This window comes from Dromiciops gliroides, chromosome 4 (genome assembly GCF_019393635.1).
Source record: "Dromiciops gliroides isolate mDroGli1 chromosome 4, mDroGli1.pri, whole genome shotgun sequence".
Taxonomy (NCBI): Eukaryota; Metazoa; Chordata; class Mammalia; order Microbiotheria; family Microbiotheriidae; genus Dromiciops; species Dromiciops gliroides.
The window spans coordinates 384,949,219-384,957,975 of NC_057864.1; the positions used below are offsets into that span (position 1 = coordinate 384,949,219).

General features: G+C 33.9%; 1 long non-coding RNA gene across 2 annotated transcripts in view; it reads left to right on the forward strand.

The window, feature by feature from the left end:
- The window catches only part of LOC122725899, a 37,797-nt gene extending 30,188 nt beyond the window's left edge, over positions 1-7,609 (forward strand). For both annotated transcript variants that reach the window (XR_006352764.1, XR_006352763.1), the window contains one exon: positions 6,624-7,609. This is a non-coding gene — a long non-coding RNA (uncharacterized LOC122725899). The remainder of the gene's footprint in view (positions 1-6,623) is intronic.
- The last annotated feature ends 1,148 nt before the right edge of the window (positions 7,610-8,757 follow it).

Sequence of the window (8,757 nt, forward strand, 5' to 3'; positions counted from 1 at the left end):
TAAATAATGCAATAAATGAAAAATTGAAAGATTGAATAAAAAACAAAATCCCACAATCTATTAGTTACAAAAACATACACAGAATAAAACCAAAAAGAAGAAAAACAAATTACTATTCATCCAATGAATCAAAAAAAAAAGTAGTTGCAATCATGCTATCTGTTAAAATAAAAATAAAAAAGGATAAACAAAGAAACTATATTATGCTGAAAGCATGCCTGGGGGGAAAACAATAGCAGAATTAAACCTATATGGTCCAAATGTCTTCACATTAAAATTCATAAAGGAAACACTAACTGAGTTACAATACTACATAGACAGTAACAATAGATACAGAAGACTTCCTAGTCCCTCTATTTGTTTTGGATAAGTCTTAACAAAAATAAACAAAAGAAGAAATAAAGAACTGAAGAAATTGATAGAAAAAAACCCCCAAACCTAAAACATGTATGGCATCTTCTAAAAAGAAATGAAAACAAATATGCTTATTACTCAACACCCCATTGAATTTTTCTTTTCTTTTTTTTTTTTTTTTTTTTTGTGGGACAATGGGGGTTAAGCGACTTGCCCGGGGTTACACAGCTAGTATCAAGTGTCTGAGGCCAGGTTTGAACTCAGGTCCTCCTGACTCCAGGGCCGGTGCTCTATCCACTGTGCTATCTAGCTGCCCCCCACATTGAATTTTTCAAAAAATCAATCATGTATTAAGACAGTGATATTTCATACAAATATAAAAAGACAGAAATAGTAAGTAAATGATAATTATGAAACAACATGACAGTTTCAGGGATGCAGCTAAAGAAGTCCTTAAGGGAAAAATCAGATCTCTACAAACATACATTAATAAAAAAGAAAAAAGGAGGAATAATGAATTAAGTATGCATATTAAAAATTAGAAAGTAATCAAATAAAAAACCTGAAATAAACAAAAAAGAGATATGAACAATTAGAAGAGACATAAGATAAACAGGAAAGCAAAAAGCAAAAAAAAACCCAAACCAAAACAAAACACCAAAAAACCAGAAACAACTAAAGACAACATTTAGTTCTTTTAAAATATTTTTTTTAGGGGCAGCTAGGTGGCTCAGTGGATAGAGCACCAGCCCTGGAGTAAGGAGTACCTGATTTCAAATCTGGCCTCAGACACTTAACATTTACTAGCTGTGTGACCTTTGGCAAGTAACTTAACCCCAATTGCCTCACTAAAAAAAAAAAAAAAGCAAAAAAAAAATTTTTAATGAATAAATCTTTAGCTAATTTGGGGTAAAAAATAAATAAAATGGCAAATGAGCAAGGTAAAAATCACAACAAAACTGAGAACACAAAATAAATAGAGGAATACATTCAAAAATGTCAAATGCTCCAAATTGTCAGAAAAATAAATAGCAATTTAACTTTTGTTTTAATATTTTAGTGACTTTAATAAGGATAAAGGAGTCATTTAACATGAGACAGCTTCATATTTTAAAGATATTTGATTTTTCATTTTGTTGTATATCGAAATGTTTAAAGAAAAATCAAATCTCCTAAGGGTTCACAAATGTCTCATGCTAGATCATTCCTCTAACCTTTAAAATCGCCTAAGCAACTAGAAACAGAAATTGTAAAGCTTCTGCAGAGATAAAAATTAATTCACCTGGGATAAGAAGAAAAGTGCTTGAATCAGGGGAAGTATCTTTGTATGAAATATCTCTGATACTTCTAGATGATAGATATGATAGATAAATGATCAAAGGATATGAACAAAAGAATTACAAAGAATTAGCAACCACATAAAAGAATGCTCCAAATTACTAATATAAGAAGTGCAAAATATTCCTGATCTTTCATCTCACACCCTGCAAATTAGCAAAGACGACAAAAATGGCAACAGTCATTTATGGAGGGGCTGTGAGATGATAGGCAAACTAACACAATATTGGTGGAGCTGTGAAATAGTACAATCATTCTGGAAAGCAATTTGGAATTATGCAAATGAAGCAACTAAAGTGTCCATACCTTTTGAACCAGAGGACAATGTCTTGCACCCCAAGGAAGCCAATGATAAAAAAGTTCCCATATAATATACACTGAAATATTTATAACAATAATTTTTATGATAGCAAAAATTTTGAAATAAAGTAGATGCCCATCATTTGGGGAATGGCTAAACAAATTTTGGTATATTAATACTATGAAATATTACTGTGCTATAAGAAATGATTGTGATGAATTCAGAGAAGGATAGAAAGATTTACATGAAATGAAGAGATTCCCTTCTCTCATTTCCATCCTGATGTATCTACACTCCATCTGTTGGCCAACTGTCCTGAAGACTTGTATCACATGAGATTCCCAGAATAAATGGCAGTGTTGGCATGTGCCAGCCTTAGAGTTATTCATGGTATTTATCTCTCCCTATACCAATCAAATGAATTTACTGAAGGTACTGTAATTGCAAAAATTTTGCTTTGTGCTTTCTCAAAAAAAAAAAAAGAAATTAGACAAAGAGTAGAACATATCATGTGAACCAAAGCACAAATAATTAGGCTAATTATTTTTATTTACATGAAATGGAATCACAGAGCCTCATCATATCAATTTGAAGAAATTTAAAAACCATATAGACCAACCCATAACTGAACAGAAATTTCCTCTATAAAATCCTTGACAAATTGTTGTCCAGCTTTCACTTTGGCAACCATTTCTATTTTTGCACAGTTCTAATTTTAGGAAGCTTCCAATCATATCAAATCTAAATTTGAATCTTTCAACTTCTACCCATTACTCCTACTTTTGCCTTCTGGGGTCAAGCAGAACACTTCTAATACCAGTTATTTATATATAACAGCCCTAAAAATACTAGAAGACAGCGATTAAGCCCTACTTAAGTCTTCTCTTCTTCAAGTTACACATTTTCAGTTCCTTCAACCAGTCCTTCAATAGCAGAGTTTCTAGGTCATTGACCATCTTGGTCTCCTTCTGTATGCATTCTAGTCTAGGAATGTGCTGTTTATTAAGTGGAGTAGGGGGAAACTTGGCCTCTGACCCATACAATTACATCCTACCCACTCCCCAGGTAGGATGTAATTGTAAAAAATAAGAGGCAGATAACAAAATGTTAAACTAAGTGTAAAGTTGTGTATGAGATATATATGCCTTTACAAAGTATGAACAATTCTTAATTTATTGGAAGGAGAAGGTAGTATTAGCCAGTTGAAAATTGGCCATGCTGACTTGCTGTACAGTCATTCTAGGCAAAAGTCAGCAGTTCAGTAAAAACTTAGCTCCTGAGATAAAATTGATTTTCATATCTTGGTGAAGAGGAGGGGATTTCTCTCATCTCCCACTCCATTGGTCATAGTATTGGTGGCAGAGCTATTTTGTTTATTAATGTGCATATACATGACACACTGTTGGATTTAATCTGCATTATTAACATTTTCCTCCACTTTCTTAAGTCTAGCCAACCAACAAACAATAAATCTATCCTTGATTTGTTGCATTTTCTAATTCCCAAGGTGTAAATATTCACACTGAAAAATTTAACAATAAACTCTTATGAACCAAAGAAACCAGCTTCAGCATTCCTTCCAGTAAACTACTCTGTAAAGGCATTAATAGAAGATAATATATCTAGTAAGATAGATCATGGTTCCTGATAGAAAAACTTATAGCATAAGCTAAATTCAGGGAGTAAAAACCAGATATGACTCTGAACTCAAAAAATCAGGTATTAAAATGTATAGTAGTTTTTATTTCCAATTTATTTTAGTAGAAAACAGACTTCCCATATTTCACACCAGTAAATATGTCATTCGCTTATAGAATATATACATACTAGTGTAGCTTTAGTTTTGACTTGAAAAACCACTTAAGAAGAATTCTACCTTGGAAGTGCAGGTCATTATTGGCAAGAGAAAAACATAGCCTGTTTATGACCCAGAAAAAAATCTTTTTTTTCTCAGAACTAAATGAACCAACCAACATTAACACCCATAAGAAATTTCTAATCATTTACCAAACTATCAAATATGTCAGTCTATGAATCCCTCAAAATAGAACCCTACCAAACAATTTGACACAATACAACATGATGAGATAGGATGGTAAAGGACAGCATATGTATTAGTATGCAAAGAATATCTCAGTACTTCCCCCTTCATTTGTAAAAGAATCCATAATTCTGCTAGCAAATTGCCCTGTCCAGGGACTATCTCTCTATCTGATGAAATTTCAGATATGCAATTTTTCTTTTACACCCAAATACCTTCTAGATATAAAGCATCTCTCCTATAATGCTGTGAAAATGCTACTCTAATATTTGATAGGAGTTATTCACCCACCACTACTAAACACGCAATAAGAACATGGTTTGAGGAAGGGAAAACATTTTTCTAAATAAGTCAGAGATTACTTAATGATCACTCACTAGAATAAAATGTAAATCCAGTGTCAAATAGTTATGGATTATGCCCCACAGACCGGCTAATGCTATTTCCCTCCTTTTGGCTCTCTAAGTTATGTGCCATCCTAGTATGTATGAAGCTGAGCATAAAAACTATTGAAAGGCTGAAGGTTGAACCCAAATTGATTGATATGACTCCTGGAAAGACAATTTTCTGTTTAGATTTTCAGTGATAAATTCAATTATGCCCAGTAGACCACCTCTTTTGAAAGGACATCAGTCCAAAAACTGAATTTTCTTACCATTGATTTTAGATAGGACTTGGAATTTTGAAACTATCTGCCAAGGAGATTCCTTTTCTTTTCAAACTGTAGGTGGTTTCCATCATCAGGCATCATTATGCAGGATTTAAATAGAATTCCATTTAGAAAGGGGGGAAAAAGCTTTAGAAGAGAGATGGTATTTCTGAGGTAGTGTGATTGATGTATTCTTAGTTTCTTGGTTACACAATTATAATTTAGAAATTAAGATATTCCTGCCTTTAAAATATTCCCGTAGAAAATCACATTTTGAAGTACTATCTCCTGTAATTTTCCACTTTGTTGCTAAGTTTTCCCTGTTAGAAAATTTTATGTGTTTTGGTAAATACTTATCAGAAAGGGCTATTAAGATTTTATTGGATAGTTGTGGCTTGATACTCATATGTACGATTAGGTTTGCACTTGTGATATTAAGCAATGAATTTAATGAGAGAGACCAACATTGTCTCCATTAATCCTATGTAAATCAGAATAGAAAAAAATACAGTAAAGGGATAAATCTATTGCTTAGAGAAGACGGTATGTTAATTGATTACAAAGAGAGGAAAGGCATAATTTTATATCTTTCCCCTTCCATATTTGCCATAATACACAAGAGGAATGATATGGAAATTGGAAAATGTGGAGTACACATCATAAAGAAAGGATTGAAAAACTGGAACCCGATATAGAAGATGGGATAATAAGACCAAACTTTGTTGTTGTTGTTCAGCTAGTAAGTGTCTGAGGCCAGATTTGAACGCAGGAAGATTAGACATCCTGACTTCAGGCCCAGCACTCTGTCCACTCTGGCACCTTGCTGCCATAAGACTTAAATTCTCCAGGCTCAAATGACCTTCCAATGTACTGAAAGAACTTAGCACACCACCACAGACCCTAAGGGAAATTATGAAGAGTAGGAAAGGAGAAAGAAAACTGAAAGTAGGTAAATGTTGTAGCAGTTCTCCAAAAGGTCAGGGGGCAGATGGGTTCCAGAGCCTTTTGAGTTTGATATTCAAACTAAATTTTATTACCTATGATTTTTTTAAATATGGGTAAGAATTTTGGGGTTGCTTCGAGCCAGCATAGGTTCACTAAAAAATAAGAAATGGCAGAGATGTCTCACTTCCTTTTTTTTTTTTTTTTTGGTGAGGCAATTGGGATTAAGTGAGTTGCCCAAGGTCACACAGCTTGTAAGTGTCAAGTGTCTGAGGCCGCATTTGAACTCAGGTCCTCCTGACTCCAGGGCTGATGCTTTATCCACTGCATCACCTAGCTGCACCATCTCATTTGATCTTAACAAGAACTTTGTTAGACTTTTTTTTGATAGGATTACAAGATTGCTAGAGCAGGAGAATGCCTTAGGCACAACATATTTTCACTTTGATAAGACAGAAAAATATATTAAATTAAACTAGATGATAGTACAATTGGCTGAATTCCCACAGAAACTGGCTTAAAAATCATATCCAAAGAATGGATCAATGTCAACTTAGACATGGGGCATTAGTAGCATGACTCATGGTTTTGTTCTTACTCTTGTCCCATTTAACTGTTTTACTTTTTAGAGGACAAATGGACTGTATAAAGAAGGGAGTGTGGAATTAAAGAATATTTTCAAACTCCAAACGGTTTTCAAGCTAAAAGTTGAATTTAATTAAGAGTAAAATCTTGGACAAATGTTTTCCTATATAAACACATGCACATTCCTACATACTGAAATCAGATTCTGAAACTTGGTTTTTTCCCCCACAATATTTAGGAGAGTACATACCTTTGATTTTTCCCATTTCATACCTTTGGGGTCCTCCATTCTTTGATAATTTGTTATTTGTTATCCCAGAATTGCTTTCCTCTGTTTTCTATTCTTTAGTATTCTAGGTCAGATGGGACTATTGTACATCAATTGTTGTCTGTTGTTTTTTTTCCCCCTTCAGCTCCCTGTTATCTTCAATCAAAGTTTTAGAATTGGGCCACCATTGCAGACCCTGTAAAGAAAAACATCAAATAGAGAAATCTTAAGAAAATTTTCCTCAGATCTCTTCTGTTTGCTGAATTCGGATAGTACTGTCAGTTATTAAATCAGTGAAAAACATAGTAAAATCTCATTTGTTCAGACCACAACATATCAGCATTTGCAATGTCTCATACAGACTGATTTGTGATTGTTCTCTTTAACTAGAAAAATGTTTTTAATTAATATAAATAGCATTCAAAACTGATGCTTTGTATTATGGTGATTTGTGTAGTTTTATTTTACCTAGTAGACTTTGAATGTCTTGAAAAGAACATATATTCATCCTGCTAATCAACAAGTAGCAACTACTATGTGCTAGAACCCCACATCCTTCAACCAGAAAGGGATCTCTATGGCCATCTTATCCAACATGCCTCTCAACAAGGATCCCTTGAACAGTATCCTCGACAAATGTCCGTCTACATCCCCTTTGTTAGAAGACCTCCAGGTGCATCCCACTCCATTTTTTTTTAATAGTTGTAATTGTTAGGAAGGTTAATAGGTCCACAATCCATGTATATCAGTATAAACTGAGAGGGTAGCTAATAGGGTGTATTACCATTGCATGTCATATATTTTGCTCATATAGATACATGCTATGATTATATGTAGGCAGTTAATTTCTGGCATGACTCTCACATCAGTAATGAGTCATTTCTTATCTATTATAATGAATTTTAAATTTTGTAATGTTATTAAATGCTCACTATATTAAATGCTCATTCTTTTCTCAAAGAAAGTGTTCCTGAAGTATGGGTGTGATACTTATGTGTAATCTGTAAATCTTTGATCTCTCTCATTCCTTGTTTTTCATACATACTTTCTAATATAATTCTTGCCATCCTTGCCTGTATCTATTTTTCCATTGAAGTATCAAAATGTGTGTTGGATTAATTTGAAAAAAAATAAAACAGGTCCATGTAATATAAGGAAAAGATGTAAACATTTGTAGAGTAAGTGTGTAATGGTAGGAGTTGATTCAACCAAATTACCCCACCCCAGCTTGGTTCAGATTAGTGGAAATAATGAATCCCATGATTCATTGTCACATGTGTTTGAATTTTCACTATTTGAAGTTATAATTATGTAAAATATGGTAATTTGTTCCAGCCAAATGGAAATATTCAGTATGAATCTGAATAATGTAACCATTTCAGAGAATTCATTAGTCTCGTTAATCTGGACTTGCCAACTCTAAAATGCCACACCTTGGTACTTGAACCAGGTGAGAATGTGTCTCAAATGAGTTAAATGATTCAAAGGCATTTCAACTAAATCTGAAAAGACTTGATCAATTTGTTTCTGACAAGCTACTAGATGAACTGACAGTGACATTGCACAGAAAGTGTGCTTGGATTGGTTGTGACCTAGGCGTTATTTATAATATATAAAGCCAGTTTGGCTAGAGGAAATTCAGAGTTGAACAAGTACCTAGTGTTGGTAAGGAGAGAGAGGGTTGCCTCTTAAAAAGGAGATGTAAAGAGAGTACCTTAGCTTCAGCCCTCCTCCCTCCCATCCTTGACCAGAGGAGGACCTAGAAAAATATAAAGATCTGGAAATTTCCATTTTCCTATCAGCATCCTTGGAACAGCTAGAGACAGTGGATACAAGGACATACTGGATTGAGACACAAAGATCACAGCAGAAAACTACCCTGCTCCTAAGGGGAACATCTTGAATACTGGAGCAAAGGGACGTCCAGAAGCTGTGAGTTACTCACTTGCTATGTGTACTACTGACAGAGTGTACAAATATTTTTATAACAATTGTTCTTACTCTGAAACCTTAGTGTAAAACCCTTTAAAAAGCTAATTAAGTCTAACTGGAAATCATGGCTGGAAGCTTGTTGGTGGCTTTTCATGAACTAAAAACCTACCCTCAACCACTGAGGACTATTCCTAGAACATTGAGGGGACAAAATAGTCCCACTCAGAAGAACTGACTCATCAATATGAATGTGAATTGGGACAATAACCTCAGAGCATGCACTACATTGAGTAATACTGAATTTGAATGAGTCAAAGAACAAGTTAAACAATAAATATATTAAAGAG